The sequence below is a fragment of the Sorex fumeus genome, unplaced genomic scaffold, assembly GCF_029834395.1.
Source record: "Sorex fumeus unplaced genomic scaffold, SorFum_2.1 ptg000111l, whole genome shotgun sequence".
Lineage (NCBI taxonomy): Eukaryota > Metazoa > Chordata > Mammalia > Eulipotyphla > Soricidae > Sorex > Sorex fumeus.
Genome location: NW_026606168.1, coordinates 8,318,946 through 8,344,701, shown reverse-complemented (window position 1 = coordinate 8,344,701; position 25,756 = coordinate 8,318,946).

Sequence of the window (25,756 nt, the reverse complement as noted above, 5' to 3'; positions counted from 1 at the left end):
GCCCAAAATCTCCTTGTACTAAGTTCTTATGAATGTAGAGCAGAGTTTTTGGTGAATCTTTCTAAGGAAAATACAACCCTAGGCCTGGATATGCTTTTATATCTATGCTATATGCTTTTATATGCCTTACAGATGAAAAAATGTAAGGAAAACTTTATAAACAACCCAGCCTCACATTCTCTTTAGGGAAGTAAGGATATTTCACTCTGAGTCACCAGAGCCCCACTCAGGGGAGCAGTGATACCTCTGTTTTCTCTATCATGGAGGCATTGGATCGTCCAGTTACAGAGCCCTTCAGTCACTGAAGGATCCCATTGCTGCTCCTGTCCAGCCCTCCCACATAGCTCCACAGGGCCCCATGAAACAACCACCCAACCCGTCATCATTCATAAATAGTCACAGTTTGAATCAATTCAAGTCTGGAAATGATTCCAGAGTCATTTGGATCTGGATAAGGAACTCATTAAATAAAAATCCAAACTGGTTCAAATATTGGACCAATTATAGTTTGATACAAGTAACATGTTGAAATGGTCTTAGAATCGAATTGAGCAGATTCAACTCAGTAAAATATTATCTAAAGGTACTTGGGGGCAAACAAGAGGTATTATCTTAACTATTTTCCTTCTTTACACCCCTTTCATTCCTTTTTTTCCAAGGTGTTTAACAGGGTTATGTCTCAAGGAGATGCTGGAGTTTTTTTTTTTTCCCTGTTGTTGACTGGCCCACTTTCCAGGATACCAGCCACACCCTACCACTAACAAGGCACAAGGAGCCCCCATCATTCATTTGAGGCTTTCATAAGCTTTTCTTACTGGAAGGCACCAGATTGAAATTTGTCTTTCTTTGGATACTTGTTTGTGTATTTTCAGAGGCTGACAGAATTCCAAGTCTAAAACAACTACAGGAGTTATTAAAGCCAGAGTCTCAAGACATTATAAGCTAAGCAACTTTAAGAAATTTGTCCTTCTTTGAGGTACAGGCCAGGTAGAGACTGTCTCATTTACCTCATGTTTGAAAGATCTCTCTTATTTGATTCCTTTGCCATTATAATTCTCAGTTTAGAAAACTGATGAAGTGGGCCAGGATTTCCCTCCAACTGAGTGTTTTTATGGAAAAGTCACTCTGATGGTTGACATTCAATTTAATTCTGAGGGAGATGAAGGGTACTTAGGGTAGTGGTTCTTACACTTGGTTGACTCTATCTCAGAATTACTAAACCACATTAATTTAGGATGGAGTCCTAGAATTTGTATTTTTCCAAATCCCCCCAAATCATTTCAAGGTACCTGTATAAACATTTAGGAAGTGCTTTCTCCTCTTTGAAGCTTTGTTACTTAATTCCACTCACTTCCCACAACCAAATTATTAATGATATTTCTGGTTTTCTACACTTCCCACACTTTGGCCTCATAGACATGAAACTTTACTTTCTTCTTCAGACAATTTTACTTCCTTCTTCAGACCTTAATCACATACACATACAAACTCAATATTTCAGTCTTATATAATAGGCTGAGTATAAGCCAATGAAATGATATTAAATTACATCAGAATCTGCCTTTAATAAACTTAATGTGCTAAATCTTCTGGAAGTAACTGCATTTTGAAAGAGAATACAAAATTATGGAGAACATTGGGGCACAATGTAAATATTATCAGTGACAGTAGTATCTGTAGGACTGAATAACACCTTCCAAGTGGACAAGGTAGATCCCATCAATCATATGCAGGAAAGCCAGAACTGCTTCACCATAGCAACATGGAAGATACACCGCCAGATATACTATTATTCCTAATTATCTCCAGACAACACTGGGAGAGAATTCCATCTACTAATGCTGCCTAGAAAATGGTACTTTGGCCATTTATTGTGTACATACAGCTGGGGGGGGGGGGATGCTTGATGCTGGGGCTACACCCTAAAAGACAGATTTCTCTTTATTGATTTATTTGATAACTGCTCCTGACTACTCTAATGCCCTGTCTTAGGACCCCCCTCTTGAGGGCAGGTTTCTAGCTTCAGCTATCTTCACATAAAAAAGGTGGTGCAAATAATCTGCATTTGGTCACTCTGGAAGGAGCTGAAAAGGTCCGATAATTTGTCTAAATGAAAAGAAAATGGAGTGTTCTCTGGGATACTAAGAATAAGATATATTTATATTATTGGCCATGTTAATTCCCTCTTGCTTTTTGGAACATAACTGAAAAAGCAGCTGCATAATTTATGGAAAGTGATAGGCAAAGCAGAACCTGGGGTTGAGAGTTCTTCAACCTTAGCTGCTTTCAGGGATTCTTCTCTTTCAAATAAGGAGCAGTAGATCTAGAACTGTTCCCTTTTGAATTGTCCTTTTACTTGATCTTTCCAAGGCCCTTAGAGTAGTTGAGATGCTAGTCACCCAGGAACTGGAGAGAATCCAGGGCTGAGCTCATCATGATCACTGAAAATTCAACTCATGCTAATAACGTGTGGTGCCTGCCAACCTGAATTAAAAGAAAGCCAGAGACTCGAGAAGTCAAAGGTTCCATGTTCTCCCACTGTCCTTCAGAGTCATCTACTTTCTCCTTGCAATCTCATCTGATGCTTCCCAGCTGGAAATAGCCATAGAATGTCAAAGTCTCCAGCCAACCTTCAAGAAGAGATTGAGGGGAATAATGGGTAATGGCTCAAACTTGTTCATCCCCCCCACACACACCTATTCCCTGCTCTTTGTCATTTCACACATCTCACCCTGTAGCCCTATTCATTTTACTTTCAGTTTATGATGATTTTTTTCCACAGAAAAAGGTTAGCTGGATCTTTCTAAGCTCCTGACACTGACTGCAGATGGTCCCATTATGTCTTAGGCCTCTTATTCTGGCTAAGCACCAGAAACATTTTGTAATTCATGGATCCCATCCATGCTACTATATCAGAACTACTATCGTAGAATCAAGGATCAGGGCCATTTTCAAATGTCTTGGGCAATTACAACACAGTACCTATAATATTACTCTCCCACTAGAGCAGTTGCTACATGATACATCACTTTTTTTCTTGCAGATTGATAACTTGGTCCTTTTTAAAATGTAGGAGTACTGCTATTTATTCAGCCACTGATTAAGCTGACTGAGGTGGGCATGAACTCCACATTACTATTTAATATTTTTATTGAATATCCATGAGATAGAGCATTACAAAATTGTTCATGATTTTGTTTCAGACATACAATAATCCAATATCTGTCCTTCCACCAGTGTACATTTCCCACCACAAATATCCCCTATTTCCCTACCACCATCTCCCAACACCCCATCCCCCAATTCAACCTGTCCAATGGCAGGCACTTTTTTTCTTTCTCTATTTCTCCTTTTTCTTTTGTGCATTATGATTTGCAATACAGGCATTAAGAAATCATTGTGTTTGTTCAGGGCGTTCAGTATTTTTATCAGGAAGGTTAAGCTGGAGTAACTTTTTAACTGGGTGGCAGCTTTGGGGTGCAGACATGACCGCTGAGGGTTCTGGAAGTACAGGGAGATGGGGGGAGGTAGCCCATCCTGACCCTGAGAAAATCTAGAAATTTCAGTCACAAAACTTGCATGCCCGAATTTTCAGCAGACTATGTCTTAGGGAGTTCTGTCATGAGACTATGGAATTTGGTCCGGGGCATGGCAGCTGTTTTGAACTGTGGAAGCAAGTGGCTGCTGGGGGCTTTTCTTGGGCAGGCCCTAGGCTAACTCATCAGCCCCTCTGATTTACCCCAGTCTGTTCAGCCGTGTGCAGGTTTTTAAAAGCTTTTGATCTCTTTTGAGATTTATTTATGGATCTATGAAACAAGGGCAATAAATGAGCTTATATAGCTGAGCCAGAGGTGGTTTGTGTGCGTGTCTGACATACCTACTTCTGGACATTTAATTTCACAGAAAATTTGGTTCTAACTTTTGGGGGTCCTGCCAGAGACATAGTGACAATTTTAGGGAATCGGGAAGGCTGAAGGTACCATCAGGCTGCTGATGTGCTTGCCCTGTGGGTACAAGTTGACCTTCTGGCAGTACTGCAACCCCATCTCTTAATTCTTATGTACTTAAAGTTCCGTATCTACAAAGAGGTGGGAGTAGGATGAGGAGATAGATTATGTCAGTCATTAGTAAATCTAATTCCCCAGTATTTGGGGGGGGTCTGAGAAAATAGTGTATGGACATTCAGGTTTGTTTCTCTTCAAGCATTCACTTCCAGACATTCCACAACCTTTTTTGGTTTTAGTAATTCTTAACTTCTGATGACAAAAGAGACCTTTTTCCATAAAATGGGGGAGAACGGGAACAATTCTTTTGGAGGTTCATCTGGACAGAGTGAAGAGTCTTACACTCTTTTACTCACACTGAAATTATCCTAGAGAATGAATGCTTCTGCACAATTTATTTTCTGTCTTCTCTTCTCACATAAAATCCAAGTCACTCAAATAGAGCTAAATGATTGCATTTTGTTCTGAAGTAAAAGGAGGGTTGGCAAGGAACATCTAAAGGAGCTTCAGAGATGATCAAAGGGAAAAGAAACATCCAACAAAAGAGGTTTCTTTGCTGATCACAATAAGGCACTATATGTAGACTATGCACTATATTCCCAAATATATTTTGGGAATGGAGAAGAGAAGATCATGTCAAGCAGGAGTATAGTCAGAATAAAATGAGAAGTTATTCCAGCCTCTTCACTGTTCTGTGCTGTTGCTTAGGTTAGAATGTTTTGCTCAGTGAATCAGTTTTCTGGATACTATGTCAAATATGGCAATATTACAAAGACTTTTGATGTTGGAAGGGGTAGGGGACTCAAGCAATAATTACTGGAGCTTCTGACCTGATAGGTCTGGAGTGGTGTCCTTGCCATCTGTACGTTTAAGATCCGTTGATGATTATTAAGTCAACACTCAGATTTTCTTTATCAGTTTTTGTTTTCTTTTGTTTCATTTATTGTCACATCCTGCACCACCCAAGTCTTCTGCTCTTATGAAAGAGCTACTCCTTCCCTGCAATAGACTCCTCTCTGTAGTTGGCATTTTATTTGGTGAGGAAAATCAGGATTTCAGTCTCTGGATTGCCTCTTTTGCAAAGGTAAGTTATGCAGGACACAATCTGCACAATTACCATAGGAGGGAAAGGAGCTTGCGCTTTGAAGGTGGGAAAGTTATGCTTTAGCCATATGGCTCTTGTTGGGTTGAGTGTCTAGGAAGGTCAGAAATTACAAAGGTTTGCATGAGCTCTAAAGTACTGCCATCCAGTGAAATGGCCAGCACGATGCCCTGAGACCCACTAATCTATGCTGCATGGGACTTATCCCCACTGCCCAAATTGTAAGGAGACTATGGTTCTTAGGATGAGATTTGTTATGCTCTTTTCAAGAGAAAGAAGATCATTTCAATTGTGACCAGTGTGTGGACTCTTTGGTACCTGCAGAAAAGAATTGTTAGAGAAGACATATGGTGACCTAAAATAATTTTTTTTATTCAGGGAAGGTACTGATGTTAAGGAAGATAAGGGCTTCAAGAGAGAGAAAGGGAAAGGATGAAAGAAAGGGAGGAGGAAGGGAAGAAAGGAGAAAAAGAAAGGAAGCAAGAAACAAAGAAGCAAGCAAGCAAGAAAGAAAGAAAGAAAGAAAGAGAGAGAGAGAGAAAGGAAGGAAGGAAGGAAGGAAGGAAGGAAGGAAGGAAGGAAGGAAGGAAGGAAGGAAGGAAAAATAGAGCAGAAACAGCAGTATAAAGTAAATTCACAGCCTAAAGAAGGGAAGAATATCATGGGCAACCCCAGAATAAAGCAAAGGAAAGAAACATTATGAACCCTGAAGACGGCAAGTGAAAGAGTCGAGAATGGAGTGTGCCCAGGGCATTGTTTTGGAAAGCTGACCTTCGCTAGCTGCCTTGGCCCTATCCATGTAGAAGAGCCTACTGATAGGGGTCTGTGTACAATTTTGTACTCTGTTAAATTGTCTCCCAAGAGGGTCTTCAGATATGACTTGAATAAGTCTTAAGTCTGAATCTCAGAAGCTCTTAAATCTAGGCTGGGTTATCTTAAATCTTGAGCCTACAGCTAGAGCAGAGCAGGATAACTCTTTTTCAGATCACATCTTTTTTTTTTCTCAGAATACTTTGCCTGGCATATCCCCCCACCCTTCACACACACCACCCACACACACACACACACACACACACACACACATAGACACACACACACCGCATTGCTTAATACCAACAGTTTAAGTTGGTTAAATTACTTAATCTCTTTGAAACTCAGTTTTATTTCTATATCAAAACAAGATAGGGATTCTTATTAAAATAATCAAATATAATGGAAACAAACAAATCTGTGCTTAATTCTGAGGGTTCTTTTGACCGATTGGCAACATTTGACCGTTCGATCATCTGTCATCTTATGAAGCCCTAACTTCTCTTAGCCTCTTCATTCCTTTCATGCCTCATCTCTCAGTGGCCATTCTTTAACAGTCTCTTTTACCCTAGCAGCACATGAATCTTCAAGCACTTCCAGAGTGATCCCCAAGCACTGAACTGGAAGCAGCCCTTGAGAACTGTTGGCTGTGGCCCAGAAACCAAAAAGAGCCTCCACCCACTGAGCCCCAGTAGCTTTCAAAAATCTAATGTCAGCTGTAATCTTTCTCTAAATTCTAAATTTAACTCAACTTGTGTGCTCGGCAGTTCCTTCTGGCACCCCAAACTCAGTATGTTAAAACCGAACCCCTCATTTTCTTCTCCAAACTCATTCTTTTCACATCTTTCCCCACTTCATTAAGCATCCTCTACACTTGTCCAATTTTTATGTCTGAAGTCTCATGATCGCCCTGCAGATTTCCAATCTATCAGGAAAGTCTTAGTTCCAGATTAACTAGCTATATCTGGTACCTGGATGCTGTCATCTTTGTTTAAGCCTCCATCACCTCTCTCCTTGACTGTTGCAATAAAGCTATAGGCCAGGGTTTTCAACCACTCATCTGTGGAATGGTGCTTGTCCACAGGTGTACAAAGTCTGAAAATTACTGGTCTCCTGCAGTGATTATAATTGCCATTGTGCAGACAGGTGCCAGTGAATGAATGGTTGAAGAATGCTGGCATAGTGGTTCTTTCCATCCACACTGCTCCTGCATTCTGCATCCCCTACAGCATTCAAAGAGATCATGTCTCTAGTCACAATGCTCCAAAGCTTTCACTCTCACTAAGAATAAAATTACAGGATCTTCCCATGCTCTCCAAATTCAACCCTACCATGAAGGTTCATTTGCCGTCCTTCAATTCTCTTTGACCACATAGTTCATACTATACCTGGATTTTTCTCTCCCCCCCCTCCCTCTTTCTCTCCACCTCCCTCTCTGAGTGATAGCACAGCGGTAGGACATTTGCCTTGCGCGCAGCCAGCCCGGCAGAGCCGGGTTCGATTCCTCTGCCCCTCTCGGAGAGCCTGGCAAGCTACTGAGAGTATCTCGACTGCACGGCAAAGCCTGGCAAGCTACCCGTGACGTATTCAAAATGCCAAACACAGTAACAACAGTCTCAAAATGGAGACGTTACTGGGTCCACTTGAGCAAAATCGATGAACAATGGGAGGACAGTGTTTGTTTTGTTTGTTTTTCATCAGCATTTATATCGGCCTTCAAACCTGCCACATGTGCTCTTGTCTCAGGATTTTTTTAATACTTAAACTTTCCTCAGGAGCACTCTTCTTCCACATAGCTATAACCCATTTTTTATTCATTCAGTTCTTTGCTCAAAGGTTATTTTATCACAAAGTTCTTCCTGGGTCCTTACTCTAAAGCAAGATTTTATGCCAACTTCCATAACTTTACTTTCTTATTCAGTTTTATTTTCCTTCATATAATGTATCATTATTTGTCATTTTTTCATATATTTTTTGGCCTATCTCTTCTCATTTGGAATTAAGCATGCCTAAAATGCAGACGACTAATTGTAGCAATGGAATGAAATGAGTCCTAATACCCAAGGACAGAAGAAACAAGGGCCAGGAGGACAGATCCACTTTTGGAAGCATAGCACATGTGTGTTTGTGTGTGTGTGCGCGTGTGAAGGACAGTTCGAATAGAGAAGGGACTACTATGATAATAATAGGTGGAAATAATCACTTTGGACAAAAACTGAGTGCAGACTGTTTACAATAGCTAGAATCTGGAAAAAAACCTGAGTGCCTGAGAACAGATGACTGGTTAAAGAAACTTTGGTACATCTACACAATGAAGTACTACGTAGCAGTTAGAAAAGATAAAGTTATGAAATTTACATACAAGTGGTATTATATGGAAAATAGCATGCTAAGCGAAATGAGTCAGAAAGAGAGGGACAGACACAGAAAGATTGCATTCATCTGGGGAACATAAAGTACCAAGATAGGAGACTAACACCCAAGAATAGCCACAATAAGTACCAGGAGGTTTACTCCATGGCTTAGAGGCCAGCCACACAAGCTAGGGGAAAAGGCAGCTCAGATAGAGAAGGGAGCAGCAAATATAAGGTGTTAGGAGGATTCTCCCAGGATAGGAGAAGCATGCTGAAAGTAGACTATGGACTGAACATGTTTGCCACTCAATGCCTCTTTTGCAGACCAGAGCACCCAAAAGGAGAGAGAGAACAAAAGGGAATGCCCTGCCACAGAGGCAGGGTGGGACTTGGGGGCTGGGGGCTGGGACAGATACTGAGATCTGTGATGGTGGGAAATGGGCACTGGTGGAGGAGTGGGTACTCGATCATTGTATAATGGAAACCCAAGCACAAAAATTTGTAAGTCTACAACTGTACCTCATGGTGTTTCACTAATAAAATTTTTTTAAAAAAACTTGAGTGCAGAAAGTGGGTAAATGGATATACATGATAACCTTTCAGTACCATAATGCCCAAAAGGAGAGAGAGAGAGAGAGAGAGAGAGAGAGAGAGAGAGAGAGAGAGAGAGAGCCTGCCATTGCTATAGAGACAGGTGAGGGGGGCAGGGTGTGTTGGCAAGAGGGACTTTGATGGTGAGAAATGTACACTGGTAAAGGGAGTTGGAACAACGTGGCGGAAACCCAATCATGAACAACTTTGTAACTGTGTATCGCATGGTGATTCAATAAAAAATAAAGTGTAGTAATGATAGCATAATTTTTTCTATATCAGTTTCCTCAGCTTCAAGAAAGATATCATGATATAGATACAGAGCATGAAATAGAGCACCATATTTTTCAAGGTTCATTTGAAAAATTTTTCAAACTTTTTCTTGGCTTTAAGATTATATCATGGGTAGTGACTTTCTTAACTTAAGCAAAGAAATTAATCCTGAAAGAAAATAAGTGGTTTACCCAAAAAGCCACACTGCACCTTATTTAAGGATCTATGTTTAAAAGTTAAGACTTTTCATCTGTTGACAATTTCTTTGGGGCAGAGGGCAGTTGCAGCAATTCTCAGGAGTTACTCCTGGCTCTGCACTCATAAATTACTCCTGGTGGTGCTCAGGGGAGTATATGAGACCAAGGAGATTGGACCCAGGTCAGTTGCATGCAAGGCAAGCACCTTACCTGCTATACTATAGTTCCAGCACCCTGATTGACATTTTCTACAGTGCAAAGTTAAAGAAAAGTGCTTGACTTCTCTGGTTAAAAATATTTCCAGATTGATTTCTAGATCTAAGTTTCTACATAAAAGAATTTCATGTTGCATTTTCTTTGTTGGTCATATCCAACTGCCCGTTACTAGGAATCTTATATACACTGTACCAACTTCATTACATATACAATTTTAACAGTTTTCACAACCATGTAGATGCAGATGTAGTTGCTATTGTTATTATTTCACAACCATGGTGATGAAATAATAAATAGCACTATATAGCACTGTCCTCCCGTTGTTCATTGATTTGCTCGAGCGGACCCAGGAACATCTCCATTGTGAGACTTGTTGTTACTGTGTTTTCCATATTGAATATGAATATGCCACAGGGAGCTTGCCAGGTTTTGCTTTGCAGGCAAGATACTCTTGGTAGCTTGCTGGGCTCTCCAAGAGGGGCGGAGGAATCGAAACTGGCTGGGCCATGACAGCCCCGCACAAGGCAAACACCCTACCACTAGTAAATTAGTAAGTAATGTTGCTATTTTTATTATTTTATCAATAAGAAAATGTTTGCTTTGGTTGATTTTAAGGGCCTATTTGTTCAAAGATACACAATGAAAGTAGAGACAGTTGCCAGGGTTAAACTCTAGTTTATTTGATGCCCTTCTCCTTTTAGTTCTTTTATATTTATGAAATAAAATATGATAATACTCATTAGCCAATCATCTATCTTTGCTTCCTCTGAGTTATCTATATGGCAAAAAACAACATTCTTGGCCTTGTACATGTTATGCAGAACTGCTTATTCACTGGAAGTTTCATCTTCTATTGTAATTCTATATTTATGCATTTCTGTTGCCAAGTTATACCACATGTACTCATGCACTATTTTTCTGCTTTTGCTGTCATATAAGTGTGGTCATATGAATCACACTCATGTATCCAATTATGACACTGCTAAATAGGAAAAAATGACCGCCAATGGTAAAGTTAGCTTAGTCAATATGGTTAGTCTTTGTAAAACCATAAACAAAATCAGGAGGAAATATTTTTCAAGCATTTTTCTAAGAACTCTTATATAATCTACTAATCATAAGGAAAAAGGAAATAGTTTTGTAGCCTACACTCTTCTTTTATGAAGAAAATACTAAATGTATACTACCGTGAAATTGTTGTCTACACCCAAATAGGTCTTTTTCCTTGTGAAAGAGTCCAGCTATGTTTCCACTTTCCACATGCAGATGTGACGGTGATTTTTCTCCTGACTCCAAGGACACTCCTGGTCCACAGTCATGTTAATGGTGTCCGCAAAAAGCAATAAGGTGGAATATGCCAAAGAGAAGCAGATTTCACTTGTGGTTCTCTTGCTATAATAGATGAGAAAACTAGTGCACTTCAATCTTACTCCAATCTATTCTTCTCTAGAATTTGTTTTGTCATGTCATTTTTACACTTTAAAGATTTGTAAGTTATTTTTTCCTGTAACTATATTCCCATAATTGTTTAGTCTTAATTCTAAATTTAAACCTGTTTACTATGGATCAGAGTTGGTTGTATTTTTTTAAACCACAATTTCTTTTTTCCCAACATTTAACTTTCATCCTAGTTGGTCTAATTTCATTTTCAAGAGGTTTTTTTTTTTCCAAGAACAAATTATGGAGTGTTGCAGTCTGTGGGTTTTTATATCTTCAGAATGCCTGCCATCTGTATATTTAAAACACAATTTATCTAGACATACAATTCTTTAGTCATACTTTTCTTCTATTTCTAAAAGACTGTACTATTGTTTTATGGTATTACTCTGGACAAGATTTTATGTTTTATGGTGTTGCTCTGGACCAGTTTGAGAAAAACTTAATTTCCCCTTTAAAGTTACAACTTCTTTTTTTGCTTGATGTGTATGTTTTTTTATCCCAAATATTAAATAACTTCACCAGGGTAGGTTACAGTAAACCTTTCTATTTATTTTACTTGACCTTGGACATGATCTTTTTTCTGTTTGTAAAGTAAAATCTGTTTTTCTGGAAAATATATCTTGTGGCTTTTTAAATGTTAGTTGTTTCTTTTTTCCATGCTTTTTTAGGAAAACTATGTATTTTATATATTTTACATATGTATAATCTTCTCTAAAGTTCAAGATATCTTTTTCTCCCTATATAAACTTTTCCACAAACCATTGATTATCTAAACACCATCTTAAATAGCACTTAGTCTATTTTACACTATTATTATTTCTTTACATTTTTCTCTACATGACATTCTCTTTTCTCTTTCAACTTTCTCTATCAAATTCATAATCTCTTGTCATCTCTTATGAAGCCACCTTAAGTTTTAAATTTCTTTTTAATCATAACTATTTGAATTTTCTGTTCTTCTCTAATGATTATATAAATCTCTGCTTGGGACAAGGTATTCTTCACAGAATGGAAAGAGCTGGGGAATGCATTTGGGAAGGGCTTTTAGGTTCAGTTCAGTGTTTCTCACTGCTCCCCTCTAATTCTTTTGAGGCCCATATTTCCTCAGTTGTAGTTATCAACCTCCAAGTTTTCCTTCTCTCCTAAGCCCCGTTCTCCCTTACTTCCTAATCTCTAGCACCAAGGAGGAAAGGCTAGCAGAAAATAGGAATGCTGACTCTGCCTTCAGCTCAGTCTTCAAGCTCCTGGTCTCTGTGCCAAGAGGGATCTCAATGGGAATATCACCTACTTCTCTTGGGCTGTAGGGATTATTGTAACCAGAGAAAAATTAGAAAGATACTTTGGAACTCTGGTACCCGCTTGTAGGGAAAATGTGAGCCCTAAAAGAAGTCCAAGAATGAAGATATTCGATGCTTATGCTTTCCCACTTTTTATGTTAAGTTGTGAACTGGGTAGCCACTTTACAAAACTGAAAAACTGGGTCAGTTTTAATTTTCAGATTTGTCTATTAGGCATCTTTTTTGTTTTTTTAAAAAATAAATGCAGTCAGCCTGTCACATCAAGGAAAACAATGGACAACATTTGTCCACAACAATAAAACTCAAGTTTTTTTTTTCTTTTTGGGTCACACCCGGCGATTCTCAGGGGTTACTCCTGGCTCTGAACTCAGGAATTACTCCTGGCGGTGCTCAGGGGACCATATGGGATGCCGGGGATTGATCCCAGGTATGCCGCGTGCAAGGTAAATACCCTACTATCGCTCCAGTCCCCCAAACTCAAGTTCAAACATAAAATTAGAACCTTTGAAATAGTGTGTCCACCATTACAAACTTGACAGCTTCTCAATACATAAATGCCTTTTTGATGAGATTGGAGGGTGATTTTAACAATATGTTATTTTTTAAATTATTACTGGTATAATTTGTCAGAAAATAAGATTTGCATAAGTCAGTAAACCGACATTTTGCAAATAGCCAGTCATGCATTCTACATCATGTATGGGAAAACACTTCATTCAAAGGGTAATGGAAATCAATGAGTTTAATGCAAAAGAAAACCAACTGATTCAATGATATAGTTTTAGTTTCTATGCAGCAATTAATCTTTGAGAAGTGACCACTTATTGAAAATTGGTTTAATATCAAAGAAGAGTGTCTAGAATTATCTGTAATAGTTTAAAAACATAATTTTCTTTTTACCACAGCAATCTGTTTGATATCATACTGTCTCAAAATAATATACAACAATGGATGGAATATCTATGGAGAATCTATTTGCAATCTATTAAGTCTGACATCAATGAGATTCACATAACTATAAGATATATATATATATAATGCTATGTTTCTCAACATATTTTGTTGTTTTGGAAAATAGAGCTATCTTTAGAAAGTATGTTGCCTATGTTAGAGTAAAAATGGAATTCTCTTTATTTTAAATAAATTATAAATAATTATTTAAATGCTTGTTTTAATTCCTACTATAGTACATGCTATACCTATAACTCATGGGGAAAAAAATCTTGAGTCCTTTATGATGCTCAAGAATAAAAAAATCTTTAGTTGAGAATCTGTTATATGCCCGGCAAAATAGTGGTGCAGGAGTACAATGCAAAAGAAACAATATTATGGATTAGAATTGCCTTTGTTCAGAGTAAAGATTTTAAGATTAAATGAAAAAATAATAAGAGAAATGATGTGAGAGAAAGTGTGATAGCAGGAAGTCATGGAGATTTGGAGGACTGGGAGTCAATCAGTGAGAGTTCTATGTTTTCTCCATTTCTCTCTCTCTCTCTCTCTCTCCCCCCTCCCTCCCTCCTTCCTTTCCTTCCTTCCCTTCCTTCCTTCCTTCCTTCCTTCCTTCCTTCCTTCCTTCCTTCCTCCCTCTCAGCTCTTTTCCAGTATCTTTTTTAAAGTCTCATTTGGTTATATTGGTTGATCTGGATAATCACAATTGTTACTCCAGGTCCTTTATTGTAACCAAATCTACAAAGGCCTTATACCAAGTAAGGCAACAAACTGGCCAGGTCTGGTAATCTCTTTTAGAAACCATTATTATGTCTACATACCTAGATCTATTTTTGATTCTATCACAAATACTATAGATTAGGTGGCTCATAAATAAGAGAGGTGTACTTCTCACAGTTCTGGAGACAAGGAGGTACCTGATCAGGATGTCAGCACATTCTGCTGCAAGATTATTTCCTGTTTCATGGCTAATGGCTTCTCACTATGTCTGTACATAGGAAATGGGGGCAAATGAGCTTTCTCAGGATTCTCTCATAAAGACTTTAATCCCATTATTGGATTTCGCCCTCACCTTCAAATCACCTAATCACTAACCACCTCTAATCCCATCATCTTGAGGAGTAGGATTTAGAGTACATGAATTTTAGGGAGAAAAAAAAATGTAGACAATAGTACTACAACACCATGGAAGACTTTTGAGCAAGGAAGTGGCATTATGACAACAGTATTAAAGGGAGAGAGAAATTCCCCAATAATTACCCAGTATGGAACTGATTTAGTGCCAAGTTTGAGGCAGAGCTCTGCCTCCGTGGAAAACAACTTACATGTGTTTTCAGTGTGATGCAGATGATGAAGCCAGGAAGACATCTGCTGATACTCTGGCAGGCAGATCACTTTCCCATTGCTGCTCTACCCACATTTGTCATTCAGGTCATCAAGGGGACAAACACCCATAAATTTTAGAAGCAGTTTCTTCTTTTCATTCCTTTTCTCCAAATGTTCAGTGAAAAGAAAGTATAATGCAGCAGGTAGGTGGAATGTCCATGCAGCAGCTGATCTGGGTTCAATCCCTGGCATTCAATATGATTCCCTAGCTGGCCAGGAGTGATCCCTGAACCGAAGGCAGAGCCAGAAGTAAGCCCTGAGCACTGCTGGGTGTGTCCCCCCTCCCAAACTAAAACAAAAACAAAAAAGAAATGATACTGATTTGTCATACTACATTTAGAAACCAGTGTGTTAGCTGAACAGGGTATTTACCCTTCTTTGGCGCTGGGATTTTAAGGGTGACTATTTACATGTAGCGTGATGGGTTCTAATACTGGAAGGTAGAGTAACGCATGAATGTTGGGTTATTACTAGTAATATAGAGAGGGTAACAATAAGCGTTTTAGTAAAAAATTATCGGCAAGTCTAAATTATGAAAAAATGCTGAAATTAGACAAAAGAAACCCACAAGATGGATGTAACACAAATATGTTTTAACATAAGCTTCCTCTTGAAAATAATTTAAATGTTTGTCTGCCGTCCCATCACATTTAAGTCTGATAACTTGAGTAATTAACTAAGGAGGACAGAAAGGGAGCCTCTGTGGTATTAATTCCAGGAACAACTGCAGACTCATCCAAAGGTCACTTTTAAACCAGAACAATCCCAATGTGTAAGCTTCTCTCCAGAAGAATCAAAGGTCCTATAAAATTAAAACAAAATGACAAAAGCCATTATTTCTACCCGCTCAAAATATTTATAAGAAGCAGAATATTGTTTCTTCAGTCTGGCAAATAAATTACCCAGGGCATTCTTAGCTATTGTTGCTGAATATTACAGCATATGGACAAACTGTGATATTTTGCAACTTAGCCATGGTGCAAAATATATTATCTCCTCAATTTTCTTGAGTATGTGCAGTTTACTATTATTTATTTATTTATTTATTTATTGCTTTTTGGGTCACACCAAGCAATGCAAAGGGGTTACTCCTGGCTCTGTACTCAGGAATCACTCCTGGCGGTGCTTGGGGGACCATATGGGATGCTGGGAATCGAACCTGGGTTGGCCTCGTGCAAGGCAAATGCCCTACCCACTGTGCTATCACTCCAGCCTCCCATGTGCAGTTTACTATTTTTGACTACATATGCTTTCTCAGGGAAATGTCAGTATCATAATGTCAAGACTGTTCTTAATCAGAACAGAGCTCTGATCTATACTTTATCACTTCTCTTTTGTAAGATACTGTCTTTCTGAGGAAACTTTCATAGTCTTTCTTCCTAGAACCTATATCAGGTGGCTATAGACATAGTGGTCTATATTCCCTATTGCTATTCTTGGTTTCCTATTTCTATTTTATTGGAAATTCTCTACATTGTAGCTCCTTTGGATCCAAGGTGTTCAGAAAGTTGTTATTACCTTCAGTGTATTCTTCCCACCTTGGAATCAAGAAATGGCCTAGCAATATTTCAAGCAATAGCCTTGTTTTAGAAACTGGATATAAAGTTTGTTCAATAGAGTCATCCTCAATCTCATAATGACCTATATTTTTTCAACTGTCCTTAATACAATTTATTTTCCATATGTCAATTCTCTTAAACTACTTAAAATGTGATTTAAAAATTTGTTAGAGTTAATAGGGCATTATCAAATTGTTTGGAGAGACCAGACATATCATAAGAGTCCACAGGAGTCAAGAAACTTGAATTCTAGTCTATGTTAGTTTGAATCTTTTTTCTGATCCAAGAAAAAAAATTTAAACTTTAAAGGCTTAAATAACATAGAAGATTATTTCTCACTCAAGAAAAATTTAAAAAAGGTCTCATTTTGGTTGGCAGGTACTCTCTTCCAAATGGTGATTCAGGAACCCATGATTTTGCCACTGTATGACTCTGCTATTTTCAGGATATGACTTTCAGTTTTCTCTGTTCATCAGTATAAAGCTGAAAGAAAAAGAAATAACTTGAACACTTTTTGCTTTTTAATGTGAATTTTAATGGAACAGACCTGAAAATAGTTTGGCCACAACTATTTGAATAGGAGAAGGCTGAGAAATACTGTGTCAAGGAAGAAAATAAAATTATCTAGCTAGTTAGATTTTTACCTTATAATTCTAGATAAATCACAATTTGCTTTATCTTGTCATTATTATTCTAATAGCAAAGACCATTTGTCCTAAGTTACAACCCCAGAATTATTTAGAGAAAGGTCTCATGATATATACTCTCTACTGCGTATTTACATGACATAATAAATGACTACAGCTGAATGTTCATAATATTCACCTTTCTATAGCACAGAATATTAGATGTTGTTCTACGAGACTGAGAAAAAATATACTTTCCTTTGATAATTCATAAAACATTTATTTTAGGATCATTTTTGATCCTGAAAGAGGAAAGTAACACTAATGCTGCAGTCAGTACAGTCCAGCTCAAAAGTTAATAACAGGGGTCTGAGTGATAGTACAGAAGGTAGGGCATTTGCCTAGCATGTGGCCAACCTGAGTTCGATATCTGGCTTCTCATATGATTTCTGGGGCACCACCAGGAGTAATTCCTGAGTAATCCCGGAGCATCACTAGGTGTGACCCCAAGAGCCAAAAAATATAAGAAGGAAAAACCAGTTAGAAGAAAGTCTGATAGAAGGGCTGCTCATTAAGACAAGAGGGTCAATCCTTATGTTCATAAGGATTAATTTCAAAAATAGATACAATAATTTACATACTAACTTTATTATGGGTATTTAGCAGTCTCAGAATAATACCCACATTGATATTTATATCATAAATTGATATGTTGGGATGAGACATAGCTCAAGGGGCTAAGTGCATGTTTTACATGCAGAAAGCCAGTGGCCCAGGTTCAATCTTGGAACCACATGGTCTGTTGATTACCCCTGAGCGCAGAACTGAGTGTGTCCCCCCAGTATTGTCAGGTGTGGCCCCCAAAATGCATCCAAAAGTCTATATTTTAAGGCTTTTGTTGCTCTCTTAAAATCTTTTTAATTTTTTTTGCTGAAGTAACATTTATTTGCATCTATTTATATGCTTCAGGTATATGAAAAATTTAGTATCTCTTTCTTACAGTATGATCTCTTCCAAAAGCCTTATTTCTTCCTATCATTAAAAATGGCACTTTTACACGACATCTGCACTCATATGCTCATTGCAGCACTGTTTACAACAGCCAGAATCTGGAAAAAACCCAAGTGCCTGAGAACAAATGACCGAGTAAAGAAACTTTGGTACATCTATACAAAGGAATACTATGCAGCTGTTAGAAAAGATGAAGTCATAAAATTTGCATATAAGTGGATTAACATGGAGAGTATCATGCTAAGTGAAATGAGTCGGAAAGAGAAGGACAGGCATAGCAAGACTGAACTCATTTGTGGAATATAAAGTAACAAAATGGGAGACTAGCACCCAAAGATAGTAGAGATAAGGACCAAAAGCATTGCTCTACAGCTTGGAAGCCAACCTCACATGCTGGGGAAAAGACAATTCAGATAGAGAAGGGAACACCAAGTAAAGGATGTTTGGAGGACCCACTCGGGATGGGAGATGTGTACTGAAAGTAGACTGTAGACTGAGCATGATGGTCACTTAATACCTGCATTGCAGAACACAACACCCTAAAGGATAGAGAGAGTAAAAAGGGAATCCGCCTGCCACAGAGGCAGGGGTGGGGGATACACTGGGAACATTGGTTGTGGAAAATGGGCACTGGTGGAGGGATGGGTATTCGATCATTGTATCACTGAAACATAAGCACGAAAGTTTGTAAGTCTATAAGTGTATCTCAAGGTGATTCATCAAAAAATTTAAAAAATGTAAATGGCCTTTTTAATAGTTTCTTATCCTTCTCTCACTGTTTCACCCAGGTAACAACCATTCTGTAGTAAGAATGCAAGACTGGTAATTAATGTCTCCCTTTCCATTATCTTTAGACATGGAAAAATCTACTTCAAGTTTAAGAATGGAAAGTTGAAAGAATAAATGCTATAATTTACAGGTTAAAAAAAAAGACAGGAGGAGCACCCTCCACCCTCACACCAACCACTGCCTAGCTCTTTTCTCATGCTCTCCAGGTGCTCTATGTTAGTGCAAATGCTCCAGAGCATTGAAGAAGACTCTAGCACAGGTTTAGAGTTTATTGACAAAGATGTCATCATAGTCATGAAGGAACATTCCCATAAGGTGTCACAGTTTAAGAACTTACAGTGGATGTTTTTGGAACAAGTAAATGATGCCAGAATAAGAAATGTCTGCCTTCCAAACTGCAGGCAACACTGTGGCTACTGTACTGGGCTGGAATCTTACTACTCTCTTCAGCTTGAACTCCTTTTCTGGGGGTCATGCACAATCTTCAGGCTTATTAGAGAACAATCATTTCAGTCAAAGGAGCTCGGCTATATTTCTAGTTCCAAGACTAGTTAGCTATATGTCTGTGAACAAGTTAGACTACCCCTCTGCACTGCATTTGCATCATCTATTAAATTCAGTGTTGGATTCAAAGGGTGATGATCTTCACATCCAACTTTATGTTTGACAGATACTGGTGATAAGACATCACTCTACTGACCCCATTTGTTATCTAAGAGTTATTATCATGCCCCGTCTAGGGAGTCACAACTAGTCAGCTAGAAATAACATAAGGGCCAGAAAGACAGTACCTCCTGTTGACCCCAGTTCAAATCCCCGGCACCAAATATACTCCCCTGAGCACTTCCAGCGGTCAGGACTGACCAGAGTTAGGAACAGCTTTGAGTACAGCTGGGTATGGTCTAATGTACTGTTTTGTCTTTCCTGCATAGCCTCAGGTAGTTTAGGTTAATTGGGTTGCTCCCATCTCAGTGCTCCCATTCCTCTGTGTTTATTTGTAACTTCTTTCTTTGTGCTCTGTTGACTTATGAATATTGTTTTTCTCTTCTCCCTAAGTCCTTTGCATAGTTTATTCAGAGTGATGTCCTTTTTGTATGGACACAAGAAGACATGCTTTTGTAATGTGACTCTCAGTAATATTTCCCTCCTGGGCCTCTGTTCTCTCACCTAAGCCTCAGCTTCCTTTACTTCCTAGCGTCCCCAAAAGCAGGGTCCCAATGATGGACTGGATGGAACCAGGGAAAGCGGTAAGCTATATGTTACCCTGGCATAGAGATGGGCCTGGCCAAAGTGCCATAATGCTTAACTGTAAGTTGAGAGCTTGGTCATGGACAAATGCTGCCATGATCCAAACATAATAACTAGATTTGGACCCTGCTAGGGTTAGGAATGATTAATCTGGCCTGAGCCTGTAGTCTGAGTCTGTGGCAAGATGTTCCCAGGAGAGCTGCCCTACAATTCTCAATGTTATCTCTTACTTACTGTGTCCATACAAAAATAGCTAGTATTGATATGTTGATAGCTATTGAACTGAGGAAAAGAGAAAAACACCTTAAGGAGGTATTTGCCTGGGGCAGTCAGGAAGGGCTTTAGAATATCTATTAGTTAGGTCCTCAGGAAGGGCTTTCTTATGTTGATTTTGCTACCTGACTGGGTGCAGTGTCAGCCTAGACTGCAAGGGAGTTGGAGGCAAGAGAGCTAGAGAGAGGAGAGAGCCTGGTGGCAAGATGGACCTTGGAGAGGCTAGCAAGGGAGAACACGTGCTTGAGAGAACCTGGGCCCTCCATAACATAAATTTCTTCTATGGGATAAACTTCCTTATAATAAACTGCTACTAAGACCAATCAGCCTGGCCCTCATCTCTTCCTTCATCTGCCTTTGGACAACAGCCATCCCCATCCAGGCCACACACAGTGGCTCAAGAGCACCGAACGCGGAACGTTGAGACAGAGCTGTCCAGAGAGCCCGCAAACACACAACCTTCAGCGTGCATAGTTTTTTACAGTCTAAAAATTGAAAAACAAGGAACTCAAGAGCCACACTAAAACTACCTCCTTTATTGGTCTCTCCTTTTCTGAGCCACTATCCACCTGCTCTAATCATCACAGGGCTGGGGACTGTACATCTAAGAACGGTGTCTATGCTCCAAGAGCAAAATCTCCAAAAAATTTCAAACTAACTAATCCTGCACCTGCTTTCTCTTTTTTGTCTTTTCCTGCTGCATTTATTACCCAGATTTCTCCCCTTTTCTTGCCTCCTGCCTTAGCTTAGTAATTGCAACCAGCACTCCCACACAATATTACATGTCCCTTCTTTTGGGATCTGTGAATATTACAAACTATCTTTTCAATCGCAGACATCTTCTGACCTGTTGGATTTGCCTACTTAATGGGAATCAAACCCATAATAAAACACTAGTCTATGGAACCAATCTGCCCCTGAAGCCAATGATCTTTACAGCACTAACTAGCTTTAGCAATTTTTCAACCTCTCAACTTTAGATAGGAGAGCATTTTTCTATCTTTAAATTAAACTTTTCAGCTTTAATAAATATTACTGTTCTGAAATGATCCAGTTTTTTAATGCCAAAGATTTTCTGAATCAGTACTTACATAAGGAGAAATTCCACAGAAAGTCTTGTGTAAGAGTCATTGCTTAAGTGAACGCAGGGGAAAGTGTTGTTCTAGTTTTGAGAAAACTTTGATTTTGCTCTATTCTAGTTAAAGGATGAAAATAATCCTCGTGGCTTCTGTTAACTTTTCTACTTTTTAAAAAATATATCTCATTTTTTTTGCACTTGCAATAATAAAAGATTCTATCTTGTTAGTGTTTGATTATTTAAATTTGAGGTGCACATCCAGAAAGAATTGAAGCATGAAACCAACCCTTTAACAGATACCTGAGCATAGTATTTTGATATATTCGTAGTCAATAACTACTTATAAATTAACCAATTAATTACAAGTGAACAATAATACATGTTTGCCCTTATTATATTCCATGGTGTTTGATTTGAATTGTACCCCACCCCCATTACTCCAAAATTCATATTTGAAACTCTAATCCTGATATCTCAGAATGTGTCCTTATTTGGAGGTAGAATCTTTAAACAGGTAACCAAATAAAAATAGAATCACTAGAGTTCACAGTAATCCAGTATAGCTGATGTCCATAGTAAAAACAAAGAATATATGTATATATGCGTGTGTGTGTGTGTGTGTGTGTGTGTGTGTGTGTGTGTGTGTAAAATGGCATGGAAGCATAAAAACAGAGATCTGGGTGATGTTTCTACAAGCCAAAGATTTTCAGCAAGTGAATAGAGTCTTCCTTACAAACAGAAAATCCCAACTTCCTGACATGTTGACCTTTGATTTCTTTCCTCTAGAATTGGAAGGCAATTTGTTGGTTGGAGTAAAAGACAAAACAAGAAAAATAGATGTGTCCTAGTATATTAAAAACTAGATTAATAGTGAGAATATTACTTAATATTTACTTAATGAATGAACTAAGCTCTAATACAGTACAAACAGTGATTCACTATCTGGTCTTAATCTACCACCTCATCTTTCTTTGTCTTTATTCTTTTATTAAAAAGCAATTATTCAAACTCCTCTCCAATGTATTTCATAGAAATGTGAGAAATCATTTGACTTTCAAAATAAATCTGGAAATTTCTTTCAGTTACTATAAAAATACAAAGAAGATTACATGCAAGACAAAGTTACACAAGCATTTATGTAAGCGAATAAACAAGGAAGTACATTTCAGTTCAAGAATTAATACTTTGGTGCAAGTTATGATAAATGGGCCCATGGCTATCGGCAATTGAGAAAATAGTTTCTATTCTTTTCTGCCCAGAGGTTCTGCATAATTTTTTTTAGCTGTTTTCATTTTGTTTGTCTTTGAAAATGTACCCATTCACAAAACTTCTGGGAAATTGTACAAATCGAATATATAACCTTCCGGAATGGACCATGACTCAAATTGAAGTACAGTTGACCAGACATTTAATAACACAATGAAGAAAAGTCTCACCTTTCTTTACCTAAAGTTTCCAAAAGAAACTTATTAAATATTCTAGAGAAAGAAGATGTCTCTGAGTCATATTTTGTTTGTCTTTGAGGCTTGCTTCAGATTTTTTTTTCTAATGAAGAAAGGAAGAATAATGGAAACAGGGTAAAAGTTAAAGAACTAAAAATATCTCTGTGTTATCTCTGAGCTATGATTGTACAAAAATGAAAAAAATTTTTAAAAAAACCCTGATTCATTCAACAACCTCATCTAAAAATGAAAGAAATCTAGGACTGAGGTTCTCCTCAGAAAGAATTTTCTTTTGTGTCTCAAACACACTTGAGAGAAGACAAACTCTCCTTCAGAACAATTTCCAAGATTTCTGCCTATCTTGTATCTCTTTGTGAGTGAATATTTTACATCCCCTCTTCTGCTACCAAAATAGTGACTCCATATTCACAAATATAAAAATGCCCATCAAACATTTTGAGAGTGTATCTGTTTGAGTGAAAGTCCTAAAGGCCCTTTGCACCACTTATAGATTCTGGTGATTAGCACATGCTCTTACTATCAGGTATCATTGGTCATGTAAGGTCTGGTCCATGGTTGGAAACTTGCCATAAGTGGTGATAGTGGGGTGTGTGGGGGGCAGTTAGGATAGACAAGGGACCACTATGACAATGATAGTTGAAAAGGATCACTCTGGACAAGAAACTGAGTGCTGAAAGGAGGTAAAGGGATAAACATGATAACCTTTCAGTACCTGTAGTACAAACCACAATGCAAAAGGAGAGAGGGAGAGAGAGAGAGAGAGAGAGAGAGAGAGAGAGAGAGAGAGAGAGAGAGAGAGAGATTCCTACTATAGAGGTCGACTGTGGTGTGTGAAGGATATTGGTAGTGAGAAATACACACTGGTGAAGGAATAGGTCTTGAGATATTATATGATTGAAACCCAATTACAAACAACTTTGTATCTCATGTTGATTCAAAGATTTTTTTAAAATAGTTAATATATTGTTTAATCCAACTCTTTCATTTTGAAGTTAAGGTGGTTGAGAATCAGAGATGAAGTACTGCAATGTCAGCCCTGACAGTTGACTTTTTGTTTGTTTGCCATCAAAATGCCTGACAACAGTCTAGACAACAAAGATATCACTTCAAAGGTGGCTATTGATTTTTAGTCAATATAGTACTGGAAATTCTTGCCATAGCAGTTAGGGAAGAAAAAAATATCAAGGACATCCAGAAAGGAAAGAAAGAAGTAAGGCTTTCAATAGTTGCAGATGACATGATACCAAAGACTCTACCAAAAAGCTTCTAGAAAGAATAGATTTGTATAGTAGAGTGGCAGGTTAAAAAGTCAGCACTCAAAATTTCATGGCTTTCTTGTATACAGATAATGAAAGAGAAGAAAGCTATGTTAAAAAATCAAATACGAAGTCATGAAGTTTACATACAAGTGGTACTACATGGAAAGTATCATGTTAAGCGAAGTGACTCAGAAAGAAAGAGATAGACATAGAAAGATTGCATTCATCTGGGGAACATAAAGTAACAAAATAGGAAACTAACACCCAAGTATGGCAGAGATTAGTACCAGGAATTTTACTCAATGACCCGGAGGACAACCACACATGTTAGGGGAAGGCGGAGCTCAGAAAGAGAAGGGAACACCAAATAAAGGGTGTTGGGAGGATCCGCCCACGATGGGAAAGCATGCTGAGGGTAGACTGTCAACCAAGCATGATTGCCACTCAATGCCTCTTTTGCAGACCATGGCACTCAAAAGGAGAGAGAGGGAAATGCCCTGCCACAGAGGCAGGGTGGGATGGGGGCTGGGAGGGGGGGAGGGGATGCTGGGGTCCGTGGTGGTGGGAAATGCGCACTGGTGGAGGGATGGGTGTTTGATCATTGTATAATCGAAACCCAAGCACAAAAATGTGTAAGTATACAACTGTACCTCATGGTACCTCACTATTAAAAAATAAATAAATACAATTAAAAAAAAAGAATCCCATAATTTAAGGTCCTGTGTAAATAAAAATACTACACTGTTTTATACATACTGATTTGCAATAACTAATCTCTACTTTTAAATAACTGGACCCATCCTCTACATTCTTTAAAATAAAATGTATTAAAATATAAAATAAATAAATAAATTATATTTGATAGATAAAAAAGAAAATCAAATACGTTCACAATTGTGCCTCAGAATATCAAACATCTCAGAATCAGCTTAACTAAGGAGGTAAAGGACCTGTGTAAAGAAAACTACAAAACACTAGTTCAAGAAATAAAAGACACAAGGAAATGGAGACGCATTACTTGCTCATGAAATTGGAGAATTAACATTGTCAAAATGACAATACTCCCCAAAGCATTATACAGATTCAATGCAGTTGCTATAAGGATACCCATTACATTTTTCAAAGAAATAGACTCACACTCCCGAAATTCTTATGGAACAATAAACCCCCATGAATAGTCAAAGCAATCCTTGGTGAAAAGAAGATGGAAGGCATCAACTTCCCCAATTTTAAACTGTACTACAAAGCAGTGATAGCTTTAAAAGCATGTAGTAATCAAATAAGCATCAAATTGAAATAAAGACAGACCTGCAGACTAGTAGAATAGAGTTGAATATCCTGACACAGACCCTCAAATATATGATCATTTAATCTTTGAAGAAAGAAGAAAGATAAAATTTAGCAAGAAAATCCTCTTGAATAAGTTCCTGGGAAAACTGGGCAGCTAAATGTTTAAAAAATGAACCAGACCTTTTTCAAATGCCGTGCACAAAAGTCAGATCAAAATGAATTAAAGATCTCAACATCAGACCTGAATCCATAGGGTGCATGGAAGAAAACAAAGGCAAAACCCTCCATGACATTGAAGCTAAGGGCATCTTCAAAGATAAAATACCACTGACCAAGCAAGTGGAAGTGAAGATAAACAAATGGAACTACACTGAACTAAGAAGCTTCTGCACTTCAAAAGAAATGATGAATAAGATACAAAGACAGTCCATGGAATGGGAAAAATAATTTACCCAACACTCATCTGGTAAAAGGTTAATATCCAAGATATGTAAGGATATTCTACCAGTAGAACTTTACAAGAAAAAAATCCAACCCCATC